This window comes from Schistocerca cancellata, chromosome 8, assembly GCF_023864275.1.
Source record: "Schistocerca cancellata isolate TAMUIC-IGC-003103 chromosome 8, iqSchCanc2.1, whole genome shotgun sequence".
Taxonomy (NCBI): domain Eukaryota; kingdom Metazoa; phylum Arthropoda; class Insecta; order Orthoptera; family Acrididae; genus Schistocerca; species Schistocerca cancellata.
This window is the reverse complement of record NC_064633.1, coordinates 583,245,137-583,271,481: the sequence shown is the minus strand read 5'-3', so window position 1 is coordinate 583,271,481 and position 26,345 is coordinate 583,245,137. Positions and strand designations below refer to the sequence as shown.

The 26,345-nt window shown below is 46.1% G+C and overlaps 1 protein-coding gene across 2 annotated transcripts in view; it reads right to left on the bottom strand.

The window, feature by feature from the left end:
- LOC126095121 (synaptic vesicle glycoprotein 2B) overlaps positions 1–26,345 on the bottom strand; it is a 582,081-nt gene that overhangs the window by 395,343 nt on the left and 160,393 nt on the right. The window contains exon 1 of one of the 2 annotated variants that reach the window (XM_049909828.1): positions 25,628–25,874. The exons of the other annotated variant lie outside the window; for it this stretch is intronic. The gene's annotated coding sequence lies outside the window, so the exon portion shown is untranslated. Of the gene's footprint in view, positions 1–25,627; positions 25,875–26,345 lie in introns of those variants that run through there. 2 annotated transcript variants of the gene reach the window in all.

The following is a 26,345-nucleotide window of genomic DNA, read 5'->3' as shown; positions in this document are numbered from 1 at the left end:
AGGAATGACAGTGAGGACAGCGAGACATCTTTGGAAGAGGTGAAGGAAGCAGGCCTCTCTTCCAGCAACCAGCAAACCACCGAGACAAGAGCCGACTGTCAGGTTTCCTCTCACAACACTCCACACGTAATGTGACGCACTGATCAACTTGCGAAATTAGCATACGCAGGTGCACTATCGCATAGTTAAAAAATGGTTCAAATGGCTCTGAGCACTATGGGACTCAACATCTTAGGTCATAAGTCCCCTAGAACTTAGAACTACTTAAACATAACTAACCATGCCCGAGGCAGGATTCTAACCTGCGACCGTAGCAGTCCCGCGGTTCCGGACTGCAGCGCCAGAACCGCTAGACCACCGCGGCCGGCTATCGCATAGTGGCAGGAAATTCCATTCTTTTTATAAGTCCAGGAATTTCCACAACTCTTGTAATAGTCTAATATCCCCCTTGTCCTATGCCCATTTCTCCTGAAATCGCGACTCTCCCTTTTCTCCTTATGAAGGCCCAAAGTGACGAGTAACCTTTATGGTGACAAGGGTTCAAATGGTTCAAATGGCTCTGAGCACTATGGGACTTAACATCTATGGTCATCAGTCCCCTAGAACTTAGAACTACTTAAACCTAACTAACCAAAGGACATCACACAACACCCAGTCATCACGAGGCAGAGAAAATCCCCGACCCGCCGGGAATCGAACCCGGGAACCCGGGGGTGACAAGGGAAATAAATTACTACAGATCTACGAAGTGTCATTCTCGTCTGATCACTACGTGAGATACACGAAGGTGTCAGCAGAGGTACTGCAAATTTTTTTTTCGAATACGTGTTGTTTGATTTTCGCCAGCAGAGTTTCTTCCAAAGATTCCAATTTTAAGTTTCCCGAGCATCTCTTTCACACTTTCTGTGGGCTATAGCGATATATTAACATCCTAGAAGCGCTTTCCTTGATTCGATATGTGCACCCTGTCAAGCCTACTTCGCAAAGAGTCCAGATAACGACATTTTACTCTCAAACAGGCCGCACTATCGTCTTTAGTGCTGTTTCCGTAACAGATGCATCGGATTTCCACAGAATCCTCGCACAAAAACCATGATACGGATTCTTTCTTTCTTCCATATTCGCAGCATTATTTCCAGTTAGTTGAACGATGTAACGCACTGCAGAAGTTCACACTTTACGTTTCACTCTGATACTATCGGTTTCTTTCTCGTTTTTATGAGCAGTTTCTTCCATTTATCCAAAAGGAAATGCAGAGTCTCTCTGCATTTCATTATGATCATCCGGAAACGATACCTCCCGCCGGCCGGTGTGGCCGTGCGGTTCTAGGCGCTTCAGTCTGGAACCGCGTGACCGCTACGATCGCAGGTTCGAATCCTGCCTCGGGCATGGATGTGTCTGATGTCCTTAGGTTAGTTAGGTTTAAGCAGTTCTACGGTCTAGGGGACTGCTGACCATAGATGTTAAGTCCCATAGTGCTCAGAGCCATTTGTACCATTTTTTTTATACCTTCCCATAAACAACAGCATAGTAAGCTAACGATTTGATAGTGCTGCTGTCCCAGTCTGATAAATTCTTTATCTGTTCTGTACAGACTACATGATCGGTCCAACATTTCCTTGGAGCTAGCCCGACATCAATTTAATTTCTTTTGATATTTTACTATTCTCTCTACCGTAATGCGATCGCTAGTGAACGACGCATCTACATCACGTTGTATTAACATTTAATAAAACGTGATCTACATCTTTGTTGATTAAATAACAAAATAAGTTCACTGACATTAAATGAAACAACAAGTTCACTGTTACCAGTTACCGTTTTATTTATTTCCACGACGCGTTTTGAAGGTTTAAACCTCCATCATCGGGTGGATTTACATTAGTAAGTATTACATTTGTGTGTGTGTTGTGTTACGATTTTTGGAGGAACTTGTGGCACCACCTTGTGGAGAAACAAGACACTATTTCAGAATACGGTTTAGGATTACTTTTGACAAAAAATTAAACTGATATCTAATGGTAAACAGTAAGTAAGTAAACGAGAGTACCTTCAGTGGTCACAGGTTACTTCTGCTGTCGTAACACATCACACTTATACTGCCACATTTGTAAACAAATATGGCGTCTGGAACCAGCTGGGTGCAAGGTTCGTATAGCAGAAGAGAAGACATGATCGCAAAATGAGGTTTAAACCTTCGAAACGCGTCGTGGAAATAAATAAAACGGTGACTGGTAACAGTGAACTTGTTGTTTCATTTAATGTCAGTAACAGTCACGGTAAAGCCTAACCTAAAAATGTTCGCATTTAAAGTTCACTGACGTCTGCTGGTGTAGTATGTCGCCCGCATTGCGTTAGTAAAAAATTCTTCACGGCGACCACATATCTGTTAACATATTTCGTATCTTTTTTAACAGTTGACAAGATCTGCGAGAAACTGAAATACTGTTACTCCAACTGTGCTCAGGTCGCAGCTCCAGAAAGCTGCCTATCGAGGTCAGCACTGTGACTAGTGTCAATCTGTGTGCAGTTAGTCGCTACTCGCGGCACTTTTCTGTGACAGTGGAGAACTGTGGAAGAAGTAAAGAGCGCTTCGACGACTGCATATCGTAATGATCGTTTAAGGAGACCATTGTCGATAATTTTTTTTGTGCCTGTCGGTAATTAAGCTGATGTGACGCCAGTGGCAAGTTAGATCCCCAGCCATATGGAGGATAACAAAACAAGCATTAAATAACTGTGACGTGCTCTCCGCCAGTTGTAAGCCTGTTGTTAGTCCCTGCTCGATCGTTTCTCGGGGTAACGCGCTCGGCCAGCGTCGCGATGTAATTGCTGCAAAAACGCCTCTTCTGCTGGGCGAGATCCCAAGACACGTGCCACGGTTCGCCGCCGCCGTCCGCGTCAGGCGACAAACAAATGTGTTTCAAAACAGCTCGCAGAAACTACACTGCTGGCCACCGTAAATGCAACACCAAGAAAGACAAGAGGTAGCACAACAAAATTTATTTTGTAGATAACATGTTGACCAAGTATCAAATGCTTACGTTTACAGACATCTGTGACATGTGGCTCCTGCCAGAATCAGTAGCCAGAGTAGCCGCCATTGTTGGAGATCACCGCTGCCACACGTCTCGGCATTGAGTCAAAGAGACGTTGGATGTGTTCCTGGGGTACAGTAGCCCAAGCAGCTTCCACACGTTGCCAAAGATCATCTGGTGTGGCAGCTGGGGATGTAATCTGGGTCACTCGTTGAGCAACCGTGGACCACATGTTTTCTATCGGCGAAAGATCCGGAGAGCGAGCCGGCCAGGGAAGCAATTCAATCTGGTTATTGACGAAAAACCTTTGGACAATGCGTGCCACGTGTGGTCGCGCATTATCCTGTTGAAATATGGCTGTGGCCGAGCCCTGAAGGTAAAGAAGGACAACTGGCTCCAGCACCTCGGATATGTAGCGCCGGCTATTTAAAGTACCGGCAATGCGTACTAGAGGCGTGCGAGAGTAATATCCAATACCGCCCCATACCATAATACCCGGTGCAAGACCAGTGTGGCGGTGCATAATGCAGCTGTTCAGCATCCTCTCTCCACGGTGTCTCCACACTCGAATCCGACCATCGTGGTGCTGCAGACAGAAGCGTGCCTCGTCAGTAAAGACAACGTCATTCCATTCTGCCGTCCACATCCGTCTGTCATCACACCATTGGCGACGGAGACGTCTGTGGTTCTGCGCCAGTGGTAGACGAAGCAATGGACGTCTTGCGGACAGACCACCCTGCTGTAAACGGCGTCGAATGGTACGCGCAGACACTGGATGATGCGTTACAGACGCAATGTGCTGTGCTATGGTTCGGGATGTCACTGAGCGATCCGTCACTGCCATGCGCACAATTTGCCTATCAGCACGTGCAGTGGTGCACCGAGGTGAATGCGATCGACCACGTCGGTCCGTCGTACCCTCCTGCATTCAACGGTCACATATCCGCATTACAGTTGTTTGGTTTCGTCCAACACGACTAGCGATTTCTCTGTATGATAATCCACAATCTCGGTAAGCCACTATCCTTCCTCTGTCGAACTCGGATACTTGATCAAAAGATGTTCGCTGTTTTCTACGAGGCATAACTGATCGTCTTGTGAAACAACCACAAGGTAAACACACGTGCCGAACGTACACTCGTCGAAATCGCCAAGCCTTAAATGGCGCTATGAGGTGGCGCCACAGCCGCGCGTGATGTGCGTCTGCGCTGAAATTCTAATCAGTTGCATATCTCATCGCTGCAAACCCATGGTGTAAATTTCATCTGATTCGGATGCTTCCTTCAGGGTGTTGCATTTACGGTGGCCAGCAGTGTAGATTCTCCCACACGGTGCACCACCAGAAACTGTCTCCGTCAACGTTGTCATTTACTCTCACATCACTGATGGCAATTTTTATGCCTACACCTACACTTCAACTCCACTTTGTGTTAGTTCCAGTCACGTACCGATCGATAAAAAATTGTAGATTGCGTCTGTGGGTTGCTTCGGCTACTGGCATTAGGCGTATCCGATACGGATCAGTGACACGGGAGCCGCGCCCTAGATGTACTTTAATCTTCATTTCGTTTGCCTGTCATCATTTGTATTGTATTGTATGTTAATCTGCTAATCGTGGTCTCCAGTTCTTGTCGCTTGTTCGGGCCCGACGATGGTTTGCGCCAGTTGTGGTAGCTCTCGTAATCTTGACACTTCTTGACTAGTTGGTAGTGGTTAATTGTCGTTAGTACTGATTTCTTTCTGACATCAGGGTGTGGTAATTATTAATTTTCTTTGTGAGAAGATGTCACAATTTACTGTCCTTAAATTTCTTTGTAAAACAGGGTTCGTAGTGGAATTTCGTAGAAAGTTTCTATCTTTTAACTTTGATAGAGTAATCAATGAAGAAAGACAATAGTCTTTAAACAAGTCCTGTCCTAATTAATTTCACAACCTTGCAGGTAAGTTAAATTCACGTCAAAAGTTGTTTTTTGCTAGCTGTTCTAAAGTCAATGTTTATTAATGCTGGCATTCGAAGATCCTATGCGTATGCAAAATTTCGCTCGATTTAATGAAAAAATGACGATCGCTGCTCTGTGCTGCGCTCCGTAAAACAACAATCGAAAATAATTAAAGTTCTCACAGTTACAGCTTTGGATTAAATCCTGTCCACTAAAACACCTTATCTCACTTCCCTGGATTCAATTAATTTTTTTATCTATGCATTCTTTATAATAGTAAAAACTTTTTCCCTCTCGCAAAGACAATTGCTTTCAGAGAAGGTGGAAGGTATTTCTGAGATTAATGTTTTGAATACTTTGACACTGTGTAGTTTCACAATTAAAAGTCGTAAGTGTTCACCCGAGCTAACGCAATACAGTCAACGTAAGACGAGATGAGCTGAGACAAAATGACAAAAAATGACAGCGAGACACTAATGTCTTGACTATTTGTAGACTTATACTGAACAAAAGTTGACGCAACTATAACTTCTTACGCCTAGAAGTTTTTTTGAACACTACTTATTCTTTTGAAACGGTTATTCTCAAATAATTCACAATTACAGGAAAATATTAATCTTCAGCAACACAAGTTGCTTACCCAAGAGGAGATACAATTTCATTTGACCGCACTGGCAGTTGATCGCATTTTCTTAAGTGTACTAACCTCCCTATAGTTATTGTATTGTATTGTATTGTATGTTAACCGGGGACCTCGAAACGACAGAGATGCTCCGTCCCCGCCGCAGCCGCAGCGGTCCGACGACTACCGCAGTCCACTTCACCCCTTCGCCGCCCCACACCGAACCCCTAGGTGGATCCCCCAGGGAACGTCTCACACCAGACGAGTGTAACCGTATGTTTGCGTGGTAGAGTAATAGTGGTGTACGCGTACGTGGAGAGCTTGTTTGCACAGCAATCGCCGACATAGCGTAGCTGAGGCGGAATAAGAGGAACCAGTCCGCATTCGCCATGGCAGATGGAAAACCGCCTAAAAACTATCCACAGACTGGCCGGCTCACCGGACCTCGACACAAGTCCGCCGGGCTGATTCTTGCCGGGGACCAGGCGCTCCTTCCCGCCCGGGAAGCCGTGCGTTAGACCGCACGACCAACCGGGCGGGGTTCGATCTTGTTTGCTACAGAGAGATACAGTATGTTCTACCGGAAGATGGATGTGAGGGAATATTTTTATGATATTTTTATGTAATGTCACCCCCTCCTCACACACACACACACACACACACACACACACACACACACACACACACACACACACAGAGAGAGAGAGAGAGAGAGAGAGAGAGAGAGAGAGAGAGAGAGAGAGAATGAAAAACATTTCTTTAAAACAATTAAGATTACAACTATGAGAAGTTATGGGCGTAAAATTGAATATCTGCTGCGCGCAGGTTCATTTTATGTGCATCCAGTTTCAGCTGACATTGTATCTCGTCACTTACAAGGTCAAATCCATACGGGGTACACGAGAAGAGTTCGAAGACACCGTAACTTACGTGGTGCCCAAAAGTTACACTTTAAGTATTTTTGACGCACTTGCAAATCGTGGGGGCCTTGCTCAGAGTGACGGCCCGGAGCGCGCTCCCTCGCTTCTCCGCGACCCCCCCGGCCTCGGCGGCCACTTTGGACGTCTCTCTCACTTGCCGATCCGCCCCGCCTCCTCCGCCCACGCCCTTCCAGGCCGAGGCGACGACCGGCCGACACGCTCTGCTCCTGCTGGAGGCTCTGCAGCTCCGACCGCACCTAACGCCGGTTAAAAAGTGGAACTCGGCACAGCCGCAGCCGTTAACCTCAAGTACTTCCAGAATGGTTGAAAATATTTAAGGGAGGAACACCATGGGTGCTGGGGTGCTAGACGAATGACGCAGTTTCCACACTGGCACCTGCTTTCAGCAGTTATTCTCTAAATCTCGACTGCCGGATGATACTCGGTGTAAGACGTCGTGGTCTCCTGACCTTCATTGCTTGCATGTTCCGCCCTCACAATCATATTCCGCACATCAAGACGCTTCATTCGAACCCAAACTCGATAAGACAAAGTCATTGTTGTATGAATTCATGTAAACGATATGCAATTAACAAGTAAGCGCACCGTGGTTGAAATACTCGAGGCTGGCGTACACACATACGAGGTGCATTGAAATTCTAAGGCTTCCGATTTTTTTTCTCCGGACTGGAAAGAGATACAAACATGCGCATTGTTTTAAAATGAGGCCTCGATCATTGTCAATACGTCCCAGAGATGGCAGCACCGTATGGCAGATGGAATTTTACCGCCAGTGGCGAGAATGAGAACTGTTTTAAATACTTAAAATGGCGACGTTTTCCTTACTTGAACAGCATGCAATCATTCGTTTTCTGAATTTGCGTGGTGTGAAACCAATTGAAATTCATCGACAGTTGAAGGAGACATGTGGTGATGGAGTTATGGATCTGTCGAAAGTGCGTTCGTGGGTGCGACAGTTTAATGAAGGCAGAACATCGTGTGACAACAAACCGAAACAACCTCGGGCTCGCACAAGCCGGTCTGACGGCACGATCGAGAAAGTGGAGAGAATTGTTTTGGGGGATCGCCGAATGACTGTTGAACAGGTCGCCTCCAGAGTTGGCATTTCTCTGGGTTCTGTGCACACAATCCTGCATGACGACCTGAAAATGCGAAAAGTGTCGTCCAGGTGGGTGCCACGAATGCTGACGGACGACCACATGGCTGCCCGTGTGGCATGTTGCCGAGCAATGTTGATGCGCAACGACAGCACGAATGGGACTTTCTTTTCGTCGGTTGTGACAATGGATGAGACATAGATGCCATTTTTCAATCCAGAAACAAAGCGCCAATCAGCTCAATGGAAGCACACAGATTCACCGCCACCAAAAAAATTTCGGGTAACCGCCAGTGCTCAAAAAATGATGGTGTCCATGTTCTGGGACAGCGAGGGCGTAATCCTTACCCATTGCGTTCCAAAGGGCACTACGGTAACAGGTGCATCCAACGAAAATGTTTTGAAGAACAAATTCCTTCCTGCAATGCAACAAAAACGTCCGGGAAGGGCTGCGCATGTGCTGTTTCACCAAGACAATGCACCCACACATCGAGCTAACGTTACGCAACAGTTTCTTCGTGATAACAACTTTGAAGTGATTCCTCATGCTCCCTACTCACCTGACCTGGCTCCTAGTAACTTTTGGCTTTTTCAAACAATGAAAGACACTCTCCGTAGCCGCACATTCACCAGCCATGCTGCTATTGCCTCAGCGATTTTCCAGTGGTCAAAACAGACTCCTAAAGAAGCCTTCGCCGCTGCCATGGAATCATGGCGTCAGTGTTGTGAAAAATGTGTACGTCTGCATGGCGATTACGTCGAGAAGTAACGCCAGTTTCATCGATTTCGTGTGAGTAGTTAATTAGAAAAATAATCGGAGGCCACCTCGTATATTCCAGACACAACTGTCACTGAAGCTTTTAGTTCGGGAGAGAAACAACACAACGTGACGCCAGGCCCTTCAAAGGACGACCCAGCCTATGTTGGCCGGTGACCGCCCGTGTAGCGGACAGTGTGGGCCCGAGTGAAAGGGGGGAACAACCCCGTGTTCGGCTTAAAAGCAAATTCCGCTACACTGTGTGGGAGCGGCCAGCCTACGCATTCTTTACACAGAGCACGCAGTTTCAGAGATTTTCACAGGGAAACAGCAAACGCCAAACGCCAATGCTACAGGTTTCCGGATTGGTCGCCTTAAACAAAACGTCATTCTTCCGTTTTAGAAGAGCAATGCTGATTGGCAGACAGTATTTCTGATGCCTTGAGCTGAAGGAATAATGGAAGAGACCGAAAGATATACCCCTTCACGTCTGGCGTGGAGAGGCGTCGTCCCGTTGGAGCGAGGAACAAGTCTCTCCTCAGTACTTCACTGGGAGAGCACCTCTGTCGAGAGTGAATCGAAGTGTTACTCTATATTGAGTTCTTGCGGTTAAGCATTGTTCACTGTGTTGGCCAACACACTTATTGTGCGGTGTGGACGGACAGAGTTATAGTTAAACGCGCCGCGAGCGAATTTTGAGTGGCATCGCGGTGGACTAGATATCTGACCGGTGTACCACACGAATAGTTAGACTAGGGGCGAACAGGAATCCTTGACTTCATCAAGGCATAGGGAGAGTTTGATTGGAGAAGGTCAATCAAGATAGAACGAGAGTTGTCTTATTTGTCAGAAACAAGCGGCGCAGACAGCAGTCATCGCAGCTTACGGTATTGTGCGCTACAGCTATTGCGAGCCCCATATTTCCTCCACAACAGTACACTTCACTGGATTTCACGCGTGACAGCCTCGACTGTACCTAGCAACATGCTAAAGGATAATTATTCAAGTTGAGTAGGCGCGCCTCTCAGCCATTCTGCCAAGTCAATAACAATCTTAAACTTTGTATAGAAATTTCTTTAGCGAATCCTATCCTTGAGAGGTAACTTCACATTCCGAAAAAAACCAGGATATAAATTGTTCAATTCATAACTAAAAGTGCCATTGTGATTTCTCAGAATTTTTACAAAATAAATAATAACTTTCGTTAGTTTCATGTTTTTCTTACACTAACTAGCACTACTCCAGTACCCAAGTATCCCACTAGTTACGTAAGAAATTTTGTGAATTTTTGTGTCATTTCCTTACAGCGGACGACTCCAGAAGATATTTACTGCTGAAAGTTTTTCAGGCATTTCTCTTTAGAACGTTAGGAGCGTCTGTCTGAGTTCTGTAGTAGTGTGGGGGTGGAAATTGCATCTTGCAGGAGCCACAGGGTAAAGGGTACATCTCAGATTAATCTGTTGCGCAGAATAACAGATCAACCCCACACCTCAGATCGGTAATAGCGAAACGCGATTTTCGAAAACTGTCAATGCGCAAAGGAAACTAATATTTTTCTGTACTGTCTAAGTGAAAAAAAAACTTTCTCCATATCACTGTTATTTTCTATGCGATCACAATTACAAATGATTACCGAACACACGATGTTACAGAATCACTTGTCAATGGAAATTAAATAATAGTCAAGTGACGAAAGTATTATGATCTAGACACATCCACCTATCTATCGCTTGCGCCTTGTCCCGCGGTTACGCAGGGTCGGCCATGGTTAATGATAAGGGGTGGCGGGATGCCCTTCCTGCCGCCACCCCGTACCCCGCAGGATGGAATTAGTGTACCCCAACTGTCTGTGTCTAGTGGAATCCATGAAATAGTGTGAACGTGTTCAGATGTCTGCGAGCTGTGTAACTGAGGCGGAACGTGGGGACCAGCCCGGTATTCACCTAGCGGGATGTGGAAAACTGCCTAAAAAACCACATCCAGGCTGGCCGGCACACCGGCTCTCGTCGTCAGTCCGCCGGGCGGATTAGATCCGGGGCCGGTGAGCCTACCCGAGTCCAGGAAGCAGCGCGTTAGCGCTCTCGGCTACCCTGGCGGGTATCTAGACATATCCACCTGTGGCTCCCAAAACAGGTACATTATTTTCTCGTGTGTTTGCTGAAAAAGTGGTCTGCTAAGTGTTCTCTATTGCGATCACCAGACCTGTCTGCCCCAAATCCTTCCTAGTACGAGGGCCGTTCAACAAGTGATGAGACAGATTTTCTTCTGAAAACAGGTTGGTTTTATTCAGGATTCTAATACGACATGTTATTCCCCACTCTTTTGGCACAAACCCTATTTTTCGCCAGACTCTCCGCTGAATGCGACGTCGTTAAGCCACCTTAGTGCGAGAGCCAGTATGCACGCGTGCTACTACTCTACTCGTCGACTTCGGAACACGCGTATTGCTGCATCAGTAACCTCCTCATCAACCACGTGCATCCTACATTGGACCGAAAAGATGGAAAGCTCTTTATGGTCTTCTGTTACGCGTCTGGGAATCTAACGGGCGCAATCGTTTGAGTACCCTAACTGGTGGACCAGTGTGTCAGCACTTCCAACAAAGACGTCCAGATGTGCAGCGAGAATTCTGGTTGCGATCCGTCGATCACCTCGAGTGAGACTGTCCGCACGTTCGAACACTGCAGGAGAGGTAGCAGTGTGCGGCCGGCCAGCATGAGCGGTGTCGGACAGGTTTGGCGACCTCGTTGCGATGATTACAGACGCCTCGCCCAAGGACTCTCTGTGCTTTTGTTCACTGCCAGGTCTCTGTAGACATTCTCCAAGCACCTATGAATACTTGCAATGCTCTGGTTTTCCGCCATAAGAAACTAAATGTCAGCTGTATGCTTGGAACCCAGCTCCGATACAGGTGCCATTTCGACTGCTACGTATAGCGTCGCCATTTTTCCGGAAGTTTTTTCATTTCGCTGTTCATTCCATTCAACAAAATAATAATAATAAAAAAAAGAACCGGTTCAAATGGCTCTGAGCACTATGGGACTTAACATCTGTGGTCATCAGTCCCCTAGAACGTAGAACTACTTAAACCTAACTAACCTAAGGACATGACATACATCCATGCCCGAGGCAGGATTCGAACCTGCGACCGTAGCGGTTGCGCGGTTCCAAACTGAAGCGTCTAGAACCGCTCGGCCACCGTGGTCGGCTCCGTTCAACAAGTCCTGTGTTTTTTCCTGACTTTCATTGTTCTACTAGAGGCGCTATTCCCACTCACCACGTGGGAGAACCTGTGGCAGTGGTGCTCGGTAAGCACAGGTGGACACAAAACTAGCAGTGAGAGTGAGACCAGCATTCGTTTTAGGTAGCCTACTGTCTAAGACGGCTGCTCACGAAAAGCAGATAACCCCGATTGGGTCTCGGTTTGCCACAAACATCCAGTTGCCACTACTCCTCCATTAGATTTACCCTCAACCGGTTACTCTCGAGTTTCATGTTCTTGTGTTTGAGGTGCCGCACAGTTTGGAAATATTCCATCACTCATACTCGTAAGAGACTATCACATACTTGCACAGGGATATCTCAGCCACTGCATGAACTGAAGGTCGCGGTTTCGAGTTCCGTGACTTTCAAATTTGCCATTACATTGTATCTATCCTCACGAAATGGTAAAGCAACGACATAAATGAACAATTATCAGCGTATGGTATTAAATACGCTACTGGCCATTAAAATTGCTACACCAAGAAAAAATGCAGATGATAAACGGGTATTCATTGGACAAATATATTATACTAGAACTGACATGTGATTACATATTCACGCAATTTGGGTGCATAGATCCTGAGAAATCAGTACCCAGTACAAGCACCTATGGCCGTAACAACGGCCTTGATACGCCTGGGCATTGAGTCAAACAGAGCTTGGATGGCGTGTACAGGTACAGCTGCCCATGCAGCTTCAACACGATACCACAGTTCAAGAGTAGTGGCTGGCGTAATGTGACTAGTCAGTTGCTCGGCCACCATTGACCAGACGTTTTCAGTTGGTGGGAGATCTGGAGAATACGCTGGCCACGGCAGCAGTGGAACATTTTCTGTATCCAGAAAGGCCCGGACAGGACCTGCAACATGCGGTGGTGCATTATCCTGCTGAAATGTAGGGTTTCGCAGGGATCCAATGAAGGGTAGAGCCACGGGTCGTAACACATATCCAAAGTAACGTCCACTGTTCAAAGTGTCGTCAATGCGAACAAGAGGTGAACGAGACGTAACCAATGGCACCCCATACCATCACGCCGGGTGATACGCCAGTATGGCGATGACGAGTACAGGCTTCAATGTGCATTCACCGCGATGTCACCAAACACGGATGCGACCATCATGGTGGTGTAAACAGAACCTGGGTTCATCCGAAAAAATGACGTTGTGCCATTCGTGCACCCAGGTTCGTCGTTGAGTACACCATCGCAGGCGCTCCTGTCTGTGATGCAGCGTCAAGGGTAACCGCAGCCACGGTCTCCGAGCTGATAGTCGATGGTGCTGCAAACATCGTCGAACTGTTCGTGTAGATGGTTGTTGTCTTGCAAACGTCCCTATCTGTTGACTCAGGGATCGAGACGTGGCTGCATGATCGGTTACGGCCATGCGGATAAGATGACTGTCATCTCGACTGCTAGTGATACGAGGCCATTGGAATCCAGCACGGCGTTCCGTATTACCCTCCTGAACCCACCGATTCGATATGCTAACAGTCACTGGATCTCGATCAACGCGAGCGGCAATGTCGCGATAAGATAAACCGCAATCGCGATAGGCTACAATCCGACCTTTATCAAAGTCGGAAACGTGATGGTACGCATTTCTCCTTCTTACACGAGGCATCACAACAACGTTTCACCAGGCAACGCCGGTCAACTGCTGTTTGTGTATGAGAAATCGGTTGGAAACTTTGCTCATGTGAAGACGTTGTAGGTGTCGCCACCGGCGCCAACCTTGTGTGAATGCTCTGAAAAGCTAATCATTTGCATATCACAGCATCTTCTTCCTGTCGGTTAAATTTCGGTTCTGTAGCACGTCATCTTCGTGGTGTAGCAATTTTAATGGACAGTAGTGTATGTCAGCACCTAAAAGACGTGTGAGATGCACGCCAGATAACGTTGTTACGGAGTTCCGCGTCTGTGTTTGACATTCTCATGCGCCCGGCAGAATTTCAGGGCTAGCTGGCGAGAACGTTTGCGTCACAGCTGATGGGCCGCAGTCAAGAGGCGACCAACAGATTGCCGGCAGTGGCTGAGTCACCGGCGCGCTCCGAAGCCGACTGGCTGACTGACTTCTGGGAAGTTGCGTCGCTTCGTTGAGCACTCCCAGGATCGTCGTTTGTCGCCGGCAACAGCGTAGCTACGCAGCGGTGTAACCGGCTGGGCCGCAACTTTCTTTTCCGAACTACCGGCATTACTGCGTAAGCCGTAAATTTGTAGCCATTTCAGGCGTAAACGATGTACAGCTTCTGATATTCATTACGCCATTATGCGTCGACCGCATAGCAATAGTTTTGAAGAAACATTTTTCCACGTTTCAGTATGTATTCTCTGCGAAAGAAACAGAAGTTCTGTCGTGCCGACTGGTCGTGGGTGCGTGCTGCTTTTATATTAACTTTTTTAATTAGCGGTTGATGGACTTATAACAAGTAACCACCGGATTACATACGTGATAAACCTGATGATTGAAAAAAATTTTGTTTGTATCTACAGAGCAAGTAGTAGGTGAAAAGAGATCATAAAAAAATATGGGTAAGAAGTTATTCTGCGACGTTATTTCCTGGTTGTAAGATAACTTCCACAAGGCAGCAAGGGGAGTCAGACGGCGTTCAGAGTAAAGACACTTTGACTGTCACAGTTTTATCGGTAAATTGTCGAAGCATTCGTGATAAAGTTCCCGAACTTACTGCCGCCCAGGAAAGTTCTCGCGCTCAGATTATTCTTGGGATCGAGCGCTGGCTGAAACTTTAAGTGAAAAGCTCGGAGATACTTAGGAAGTCGTGGAACGTATTTCGGAAATACAGGTTACAGACCGCAGGGGGGGGGGGGGGGTCGAAGTTGAGTGTGACAGTGAAGTCGTCTGGTCGCGTATAACAGGTGTAGGTGAAACTAAGGTCATTGTTGGCAGTATTTACCGGCCACCCGACTCCACTGTGACAGTTTTCAGAGTCATTCAAAGAAAGTCTATTGTTAGTAGCGTGTAAAAACCCAGACTATTTGTTGGAGGCGAATTTAACCTGCCGGCTATAGACTGAGATGTCTATGGATTCATTGCGGGGGATACACACAGTCATGCGAAATGCTTTCGAACACGTTTTCTGAGATCTGTTTTGAACAGCTAGCTTGGCAGCCCACACGCAATGGAAATATCTTAAACTTTGTAGCTACAAATAGGTCGGATCTTATCGGCAGAATCAGTGCAGAAACGGGGATTAGCGATCATGATGTCATTATAGCAACTGTGATTACCAAAGTTAATAAATCAGTCAAGAAGACTAGGTGTTTCTGCTAGGTAGAGCAGATAAGCAGTTACTAGCATCACTTAGTTCCACTAAGATGGATGTAAAGGAATTATGGGCAAAGTGGAAGCAGATTGTAAATCGTGGTCTGGAGAGTTATGTGCCCAGTAAGTAAGACTGGAAAAGACCCATCATGGTTTCATAATGAAATTCGGAGGATGCTGAGGAAGCAGGGGCTGTCGCACTCTCAGTTAAAAATGGGACGCACAGATGACTACAAGCGAAGGTTAATAGATATTCGGGCGTCTGTGAAAAGACCTACGCGCGAAGCACACAACTACCACCGCCATCACACTTTAACAAAAGATCTTGCAGAGAAACTGAGGAAATTCTGGTCTTATGTGAAACCGCTAAGCGGGTCTAAGGCTTCGAATCAGTCCTTCGTTGATCGACCTGGTGTCGCAAAAGCAAAACGAAAGCCGAAATTTTAAATTTCAGTACAAGGAATCGTTCACACAGGAGAATCGTACAACCATACCGCCATTTGACCATCGGACAGACTCCCGTATGGCTAGAGAAACAACTAAAAGATTTGAAAGTAAATAAATGACAAGGTCAGGATGGAATCCCAGTTCTATTTTACAAAAAGTATGCTACGGCGCTGGCCCCTTACCTAGCTTGCATTTATCGTGAATGTCTCGCCCAGCACAAAGTCACAAGCAACTGGAAAAAGTCTAAGGTGACAACTATGTATAAGAAGGGCAAAAGCACGGACCCGCAAAATTACAGGCCAATATCTAACTTCTGTTTGCTGTAGAATCCTTATACATATTCTCAGTACGAATATAATAAATTTTCTTGAGAGTGAGAAGATTATGTCCATCAATCAGCATGGTTTTAGAAAGCATCGCTCTTTCGAAACTCAGCTTGCCCTTTTCTCACATGATGCACTGCGAACTATGGATGAAGGGCAACAGGCAGTTTCCATATTTCCAGATTTCCGGAAAGCATTTGGCACGGTGCCCATTGCAGGCTGTTAACGAAGGTACAAGCGCATGGAATACGTCCACAGATACGCGAGTGGCTCGAAGACTTCTTAAATAATAGAACGCAGCATGTTGTTCTCGACGGCGACTGTTCATCAGAGACAACAGTATCGTCAGGAATGCCCCAAGGAAGTGTGATAGGACCGTTGTTGTTCTCTATATACATAAATGATTTGATGGACAGCGTTGTTTGCTGTTGTTTGCTGATGATGCCATGGGTACGGTAAGGTGTCGGAGTGGAGTGACTGTAAGAAGATACAAGACGACCTAGACAAAATTTCCAGTTGGTGTGATGAATGGAAGCTAGCCCTACATGTGTAAAAATGTAAGTTAATGCTGACGAGCGCGAAGATGAAACCTCTAATGTTCGGGTACGGTATTACTAGTATCCTGCTTCATAAAGTTAAGTCGTTTAAATGTCTGGGCATAACGTTGCAAAGCGATATGAGTTGGAAGGAGCATGTGCGAACTATGGTAGGGAAGGTGAGTGGTCGACTTCGGTTTGTTGGGAGAATTTTAGGAAAGAGTGGTTCACCTATAAAGGAGACAATATATAGAATGCTGGTGCGACCTATTCTTGAGTACTACTCGAGTGTTTGGGATCCGTACCAGCTCGGATTGAAGGAAGACATTGAAGCAATTCAGAGGCAGGCTGTTAGATTTGTTACTTCAGGCAAGTGTTACGGAGATGCTTCAGGTTCGAATCCTTCCTCGGGCATGGATGTGTGTGATGTCCTCAGGTTAGTTAGGTTTAAGTAGTTCTACGTTCTATGGGATTGATGACCTCAAATGTTAAGTCCCATAGTGCTCAGAGCCAATTGAACAATTTAAGATGCTTCAGAAACTCAAATGGAAATCTTTCGAGGGAAGGCGACGTTCTTTTCGAGAAAGACTATTGAGAAAATTTAGAGAACCGGCATTTGAAGCTGAATGGCAAACCATTCTGCTCCGGCCAACATACGTCACGCGTAAGGACCACGAAGATACGATACGATAAAATAGGGTTCATACGGAGGCATACAGACAGTCGTTTTCCCTCGCTCTATTTGCGAGTGGAACAGGAAAGGAAATGACCCACCGGCAAGCGCCGTAAGGTGGCTTGCGGAGTATCTATGTAGATGTAGGCAAAGCTCACGCAATACCTAGGCTTAGCTCGATCAGCTGATAGCCAGTTTCCAGTTTGTCAGTTAGTCGTCACAATTTCCGTAGATAATTTGTACGATTTATATTAGAATGGTGTGAAACGAATCCTTTTACAGCCTATGTACAGGGTGTTTCAAAAATGACCGGTATATTTGAAACGGCAATAAAAACTAAACGAGCAGCGATAGAAATACACCGTTTGTTGCAATATGCTTGGGACAACAGTACATTTTCAGGCAGACAAACTTTCGAAATTACAGTAGTTACAATTTTCAACAACAGATGGCGCTGCGGTCTGGGAAACTCTATAGTACGATATTTTCCACATATCCACCATGCGTAGCAATAATACGGCGTAGTCTCTGAATGAAATTACCCGAAACCTTTGACAACGTGTCTGGCGGAATGGCTTCACTTGCAGACGAGATGTACTGCTTCAGCTGTTCAATTGTTTCTGGATTCTGGCGGTACACCTGGTCTTTCAAGTGTCCCCACAGAAAGAAGTCACAGGGGTTCATGTCTGGCGAATAGGGAGGCCAATCCACGCCGCCTCTTGTATGTTTCGGATAGCCCAAAGCAATCACACGATCATCGAAATATTCATTCAGGAAATTAAAGACGTCGGCCGCCACAAATTCACGAAGAATGTCCAGATAGCGTGATGCAGTAATCGTTTCGGATCTGAAAAATGGGCCAATGATTCCTTTGGAAGAAATGGCGGCCCAGACCAGTACTTTTTGAGGATGCAGGGACGATGGGACTGCAGCATGGGGCTTTTCGGTTCCCCATATGCGCCAGTTCTGTTTATTGACGAAGCCATCCAGGTAAAAATAAGCTTCGTCAGTAAACGAAATGCTGCCCACATGCATATCGCCGTCATGAATCCTGTGCACTATATCGTTCGCGAATGTCTCTCGTGCAGCAATGGTAGCGGCGCTGAGGGGTTGCCGCGTTTGAATTTTGTATGGATAGAGGTGTAAACTGTGGCGCATGAGACGATACGTGGACGTTGGCGTCATTTGGACCGCAGCTGCAACACGGCGAACGGAAACCCGAGGCTGTTGTTGGATCACCTGCTACACTAGCTGCGCGTTACCCTCTGTGGTTGCCGTACGCGGTCGCCCTACCTTTCCAGCACGTTCATCCGTCACGTTCCCAGTCCGTTGAAATTTTTCAAACAGATCCTTTATTGTATCGCTTTTCGGTCCTTTGGTTACATTAAACCTCCGTTGAAAACTTCGTCTTGTTGCAACAACACTGTGTTCTAGGCGGTGGAATTCCAACACCAGAAAAATCTGTTCTAAGGAATAAACCATGTTGTCTACAGCACACTTGCACGTTGTGAACAGCACACGCTTACAGCAGAAAGACGACGTACAGAATGGCGCACCCACAGACTGCGTTGTCTTCTATATCTTTCACATCACTTGCAGCGCCATCTGTTGTTGAAAATTGTAACTACTGTAATTTCGAAAGTTTGTCCGCCTGAAAATGTACTGTTGTCCCAAGCATATTGCAACAAACGGTGTATTTCTATCGCTGCTCGTTTAGTTTTTATTGCCGTTTCAAATATACCGTTCATTTTTGAAACACCCTGTATAAATTATTCGATTGTGAGTAAGGCTGCATGCTAGTTACTAAATGGTATACGGGTTGAAATTTAATGAATTTAGGTTTTGGTGTTACACTTGTAAACGAATGACACACTTAAGTTAGGTTTTTTAGCTGCATGTGCTATCAGTTTTCAAATGAAAATTCTCCTGCGGAAAATAAGTCGTTATCCAGAAGAAATGATAATAGGTGACATGTGAAATTTTTGTTGCTACCTGACAAACAGTTTATGTTATTGGGCAAACGATCAAAAATTTTTGCGACCAGATTCTGAGCCACTTGCCAGTGGCCGTGGTACTCAAGCTTTCCACGGGAATACACGAGTACACTCAGGTATATAGACAGATTACAATATTTTAAAAAGTAATGACGATGTAAGTTATTCCATTTTCTGTCACAAATCTGCGGTGATATTAGAGGGAAACTGGTTTTTCACGGCCGGCCGGCGTGGCCGAGCGGTTCTAGGCGCTACAGTCTGGTACGGTACGGTCGCATGTTCGAATCTTGCCTCTGGCATGGATGTTTGTGATGTCCTCAGGTTAGTTAGGTTTAAGTAGTTCTAAGTTCTAGGGGACTGATGACCTGAGATGTTAAGTTCCGTAGTGCTTCTCGAAAAGAAGACGTGCTCTAAATCGTCACCTGTTGTCGAGTCGCAGGACCCAGCGGGGAGGTCTATGACGCCTAAGTTGGGGAAGCGACTGAGGAAGTTTCGACGACGGAAGCCCATCCTCATGACGGACGTGAGGCGCCGCCTCCCGCCTGTCTGCACATCATAGGATTGGCGGCCTTTGCGCCGCCCTTGCTTCTTCCCACTGTCCTTTCCGTGCCTTACATAGTCCTCGCTTTAAGTTCAGCGTGTTGAAAGCCGTATACAAGTAACCTCGTCAACCTGGTTTCCTTCTTCGTCTTCTGCCAGTGGGTACTCGCAACCCTGACTTTGTTACCGCGCAGCCACACTAGTGTACAGTGTAGAGGACATCAACAAGGACACTCGAGTCGTTAGGTGTTTCTTCTGCAACGTGTTAGACATATTTACTAAAATATGACTGTATATTCATGAATCAAATCCAGAATGAGATTTTCACTCTGCAGCGGAGTGTGCGCTGATATGAAACTTCCTGGCAGATTAAAACTGTGTGCCCGACCGAGACTCGAACTCGGGACCATTGCCTTTCGCGGGCAGGTGCTCTACCATCTGAGCTACCGACGCACGACTCACGCCCGGTACTCACAGCTTTACTTCTGCCAATATCTCGTCTCCTACCTTCCAAACTTTACAGAAGCTCTCCTGCGAACCTTGCAGAACTAGCACTCCTGAAAGAAAGGATATTGCGGAGACATGGCTTAGCCACAGCCTGGGGGAGGTTTCCAGAATGAGATTTTCACTCTGCAGCGGAGTTTCATGATTCAAATGTTTGAAAATTCATGCTTTATATCTGGAGTTTTAGAGAGGTTATTCTGCTTGTACTTGGCTCCACAGCCTTGACATATTTTTCAAGTGAAAAGATTGTTCGTCATTTTTAGTTAATTTGCTGTTGGTCAGTTGCGATCTCTTTGTCATTAACGAGCGACATTCAGATGACAACTCTGCAACACGTCGCAAGACATGCGACATACAGATCAGTCCATTGGTGGAGTAATTTGTTTGTCACCCCTGTTTCGACGTGTTCCATAGAGCTTATGTGAATGTCGCTTGACAATGACTGAAAAACTCGAAATTAACCAAATTCAAATAAACTGAAAATAATAAGTCCCTAACGGACATTGCTTTCTTTTGGAAAAAAGAAAACTCTGACACTCGATCTCATCTCTAGTGTCTACCGATCATTTGATTTCTGCTGCCGGATTAGTAAAGATTTTTGACACTCTGTGGTTCGCCACTTTCTGTGACAAACATTTGATTCATTGCACTGTGATGTAAATAACAGTAAATCCGTGGTGGTGCACGTGTGAATATCAACTAGCCTCATGCTAGAATGGAAGACTGACTACTAATTTTGTCAACTACAATAATTAAACGTACAATGAGAGTGTTGTTAGCATTCCCAGTTTCTCAAACTAATCTCTGCAATTTTATGTGTATTAATACTTTACGGAAATATGATTACTTTTCTTTATCACGATCTCATTTCGTCCAAGTGAAGACTTTTCAAGGATTAGCCAGTGGAATATCTGCGAATTGAAATGAGCGAGACACGGTAACTTATGGGGTCCAAGTTGACAGTTATCCATATGGTAAAAATAAATGTAACCAAAAGTATTCTTGAAGGTTCTTCGGCGGGTGTACGATAACAGCTTTAAGGAATCATGAAGATGAAAAGAAAAATGTCGTACTATTGGCGCACTGTAGCCTCGCGCAGTTGCTGCTGGGAACGTGTGTAGTGCATTCTGCCTATCCTACGCGCCCAGCGCCAAGTGCCAAGTTACAGTGCGCGTATTGTAGTGGAAGTGATTTCCCTCCCACCGGCCCGGGTTATGAAGCGATAAGAACGACCTACCTTAGGAAAGGCGAGGAATTATAAAACTCCGTGTCAGTATATTAAATGCTGTAGAGGACAAACCATACCCAGTGTCAGGAACAGTGTGTCAAACAGCAGTAAACACATGTACTTCAGCCGAACGTGTATGCAGTGGCTGATCACTTTAGATATGCCGGTCATGCTGTAAATTACGACGGCGTACTGATATTAGCCACAGCCACACAGTGACTCCATGTTACGGAAAGCGGTGAAACTACGACCATCACTCTATCTGACCATCCGGAAAGGGAGTTTCAACCTGTAGACAATGCGTGGAGTCTGTTAATTTCTCTTTCATACTGTCAATTAATTTTCGTTCTGTTTATACGTTGCAGGCTTGTCAGTTATGGTGTTTAAATAACTGGTGGCATCTGTTCTCTGGGAATCGGGCCGCGATGTAAGGCGAAGTAAGGGAAAGATAAACGTGCTAGCAGAAGAAACATGCTCTCGTACCCTGGGCAGCCTGTGGATTTTAGGCGGTTTTTACACTCGTCTAAATTCCAGACTGAGTCTTACCACAGAGAGAAAACACATAAACAGTTAAAACACTAAAACAAAAACTGCGAAATTCACGCGATTAGCAGTATGATTACTCCTCCCTTCGATAAAGATGAAGATGTGTCAACAGAAATTGCATCCTTAAGGCACAGAAGACGCCATGACGCTATACATAGTGCAGGTTAATGCTGACCATGTATGTTCCACAAAATGGAGGTGATATAACTTTTTTTTTTTCGTTTACTAAAAGCGATATGCTGTCACTGTCGCAGATATGCAAGTACGGGTTTACCTTGAACATCAACATGTCCTGTGTTCCTTTATCATTGAAGGAAGAAATTTTAAAATGGTTCTTTGCTTGTTGACGTTAGGAAGTGGAACTAATTTGCGACACATGCAGTAGATACTCGTATATTCCTGATTTTGTAGTGGCGTTAACTGTTCAACTTTTCTGCGCACAGTATTATGGTGACTACTGTACTCGTTCTCGTCAGGTGCTACTAGCTGTGATCGTAGAAGGACTCGCTTCCTGCACTTCAACCACTAATCACGAAGCTAGGTCAGAGATTCTGTGCAATCCCAGAGTCTGGCGGGGGTAGATTTCTGTTACGTTCTTCCGACCAGTTAAGAACTTTAGAGTGTTTACCTTTGAAGTGCGGCTGTGGCGAATAGCTTTGATGCTTAGTAGTGTGGTCCTATTGTTGTGAACGCTTGGATATGATTGTGTCTCTAGAAAGTGGTTACGCATTGGAGGAAGAGGAGAGATGATGGGAGTCTTATCTAAAACTTGGCCGATGTCACTGGATATAAATAACAATGTCTGTATAAAGAGACAATAAGAGTCAGTATAGTTTGGTAACGCGTCCAGCATCTGTACTCAGTCACGGTTGCCAAGTAGCGAGGACTGTTTGTCTGGAGTTGGAACGTCCACATAAACCTAGCCGCAGACGGATCAAAATCTGAATCCCCAAGTTTCTAAACCAGTCTAGAAACAGGCAAATGCGAGAGTGCGATTTGTCGGGGGCATCTTGAGAATTGTTATACCTCCACGGAGGGAAGACAGAACACAGCATGTTGTTATCAATGGAGAGACGTCTAAAGACGTTAAAGTAACCTCTGGCGTGCCACAGGGGAGTGTTATGGGACCATTGCTTTTCACAATATATATAAATGACCTAGTAGATAGTGGCGGAAGTACCATGCGGCTTTTCGCGGATGATGCTGTAATATACAGAGAAGTTGCAGCATTAGAAAATTGTAGCGAAATGCAGGAAGATCTGCAGCGGATAGGCACTTGGTGCAGGGAGTGGCAACTGACCCTTAACATAGACAAATGTAATGTATTGCGAATACATAGAAAGAAGGATCCTTTATTGTATGATTATATGATAGCAGAACAAACACTGGTAGCAGTTACTTCTGTAAAATATCTGGGAGTATGAGTGCGGAACGATTTGAAGTGGAATGATCATATAAAATTAATTGTTGGTAAGGCGGGTACCAGGTTGAGATTCATTGGGAGAGTCCTTAGAAAATGTAGTCCATCAACAAAGGAGGTGGCTTACAAAACACTCGTTCGACCTATACTTGAGTATTGCGCATCAGTATGGGATCCGTACCAGATCGGGTTGACGGAGGAGATAGAGAAGATCCAAAGAAGAGCGGCGCGTTTCGTCACAGGGTTATTTGGTAACCGTGATAGCGTTACGGAGATGTTTAAGAAACTCAAGTGGCAGACTCTGCAAGAGAGGCGCTCTGCATCGCGGTGTAGCTTTCTCGCCAGGTTTCGAGAGGGTGCGTTTCTGGATGAGGTATCGAATATATTGCTTCCCCCTACTTATACCTCCCGAGGAGATCACGAATGTAAAATTAGAGAGCACGGAGGCTTTCAGACAGTCGTTCTTCCCGCGAACCATACGCGAGTGGAACAGGAAAGGGAGGTAATGACAGTGGCACGTAAAGTGCCCTCCGCCACACATCGTTGGGTGGCTTGCGGAGTATAAATGTAGATGTAGATGTAGATGTAGAAGACACGTAGAGGACCCTCGTGAGACCGAGTCGCGAGTATAGCTCGTCTGTCTGAGATCTTGTATCGATGTTAGGGACAGAAGATTAAAAGAAGATCTATGGGATTCGGCAGAGGACCATTTTGTCGTCTCGAGAGAGAGTCGCAGAAAAACAGTGTCCAGTGTGATGCACCATAAATAGTTGCGCATAGGGCAGAGCCTTACTCTTAAAATTCTGAAATCCAAAATCCGAACTCAGTCTGTAAACATATTACTTTCTATATTATTCGTGTCCGGTAATGACCGAGGCTGTAAAATTAAAAGGAAAAATTGAATTTATAGCCTAACGTGCGTCAAAGGCGATGTCACTAGGCGCAAGGCAGAAACTTGTATGAAGAACAAAGGGAGAAGAGATCAGCCGAGACTTTTTGAAAAAAAAAAAAAAAAAAGCGATCCCCGACACTTCACATATATCGATTTTTGGAAACCGACGAAAACCTAAATCAGGGTGGCGGAACACGAACCGCGGTTCCCAGAATGCGAGTCCGGTGTCTCAGTCACTGCACAGCTTCAATCGGGGACAAAATAAGAGAAATTAGATGTTACATAGAACAATCATTCCCCCCCCCCCCTCATCTTCGGCGAGCGTAAGAGGAGGAGAGAAACGTGATTCGTCTCAGCGAACGATGGCTCCCTCCCTGGTAACACACGCGGACGCAAATGGCGAGGGGAAAGGTTAAGCCCGCTGCCCGCAGGCGGGCAGAAAACAGTGAAATACTGGCCGAACCTAACGTCCGCTTCCCACGAGGAGGACACCGTTAACACTGCCTTACACGCTCACTACACATTGGACCCCATACACCAATTTGAAAACGAACCCAGTTCAACTGCGCACAGCCTGTACGCTACAAATTTTCCTCTCCTCGCATACCGTATAACGCTGGTAATGACTTTTTCTACAAGATTTTTTCTATGTGGTTTTTTCTACAAGACTTTTTCTACGTGAGTTTTTCTTCAAGGTTCGAAGCGGAGACCTTCGGCTCGTGCGCCAGCGCGGAGGCACGTCATGCAAAGGTACTGTGTCCGGAAAATGGAATAGCTTACCGGCTAGACTGTAGGAAATAGAGCTTCCACCACGGCGAGGAAAAACTCTTACGTCGTATCCGTGGGATCGTATTGAAGAATACGATACAGCCCGTCAGCTGTATGACAACTACGTCGTCACACAATGATGTATATTTTCATTATAAAATATCCCCGAATGAATATGGGGGGGGGGTTCTTTCTGTTAATGCCATGACACATATCAGCAACTGCAAAACGCCATTCCGCAGTGGTAAAATTGGAGTTTATATCGAAGAAGTAAATATAACTACGGAATACGCGACTTATATATATCTAAAAAGAATAGATTGTCAGGACACTTTCGACGGTTTGGTCACCACACAACGAAACTATGGCTATTCGTTACTTCATTCGTGTTAACGGTGGTCGAGCTCCGTGTCAGTGAATTAAATTCCTTGAAAAATTACAGCAAGCAGGGATTATATTTATGTCAAGTCGCGTTTCGCGCTTTCATCGGTCTCCAATTGCCGTTTTACACATTTGTCTTCGTCTATACAACGTTTTTATCAGCTGCCTAACGTTCTGGAGCTTGTAGGTTTTTTTCGCATTTATAAGCGTAGCACAAAGACTTTATGTTTCAGTGACGCACCAATATGACCTGTCAACCTACCCCAGACCTCGAGGTACCCTACAAATAAGTCTATAACCATCAAAACAGCAACAATTGAAAAAGGAAAGGTGTTGATCGTGACGGTACTAGTCGAAGCAGGAGGAGAATGTCGCGATCTCGAATCCACCCTGATGTTAAGACGTATAGCCGGCTAAGTACTTTTGTCGCGGGACTTACAGAGATGACTGTTGTCGTTGGGATCTGGCGTCGTCCCACTAGGGCGCCTGTCGGATGCTCGTGTGTGCGCCGCCGGCGTTGCGTCGGTCGGTGGCGTCTGTGCGCGCGGGGGCGGTGGCGGTGGCGGACGGAGCGTCGGGCGGTCTCGTCAGGTGATTGGCTGCGCGCTGCGTCGAGTGGAGTCGCGTGTGTTCGGCGCGCTGTCGGGCCCGCTACTGAGTACTGAGTGTCGCCGCGTCGCCGCTGTGGCGCTGCGTTCGGAGCAACCGCGGCCGGCGCGCTCCCCACCGCCGCTTATATACGGGACACACTCCACTCTGCAAACACTGCGCTGCACTGCCCTGCACTCCACTAACTGTTCGCGGAGGGGCGGAAGGGGCTGCACGCCCGTCGGTCGTCGTCTGCTGGAGAGGGCTACCTCGGGTGGGGGGAATGTGGTGTACCACACTCAACAGGTGGCGCCTGCCCTCCCCCCCCCCCCCCCCCCTCACCACTCACGGCTGGATGTATCACTTATGTCGTCGTTCCTCTTTAGACGTTTCAGCCGTTCACTGCCCGATAAAAATTATTGTCATTTACTCGAAGCCAAGCAATATCGGATCCCTTCCTCTAATTTTGCACATTACACTGCACTTAAAAAGATCTGCATCACCTGCGAATCTCTAAACAAGTGCATGCTTGATTCACTGGATGCACGCACTCTGAGAAAGTATCACAT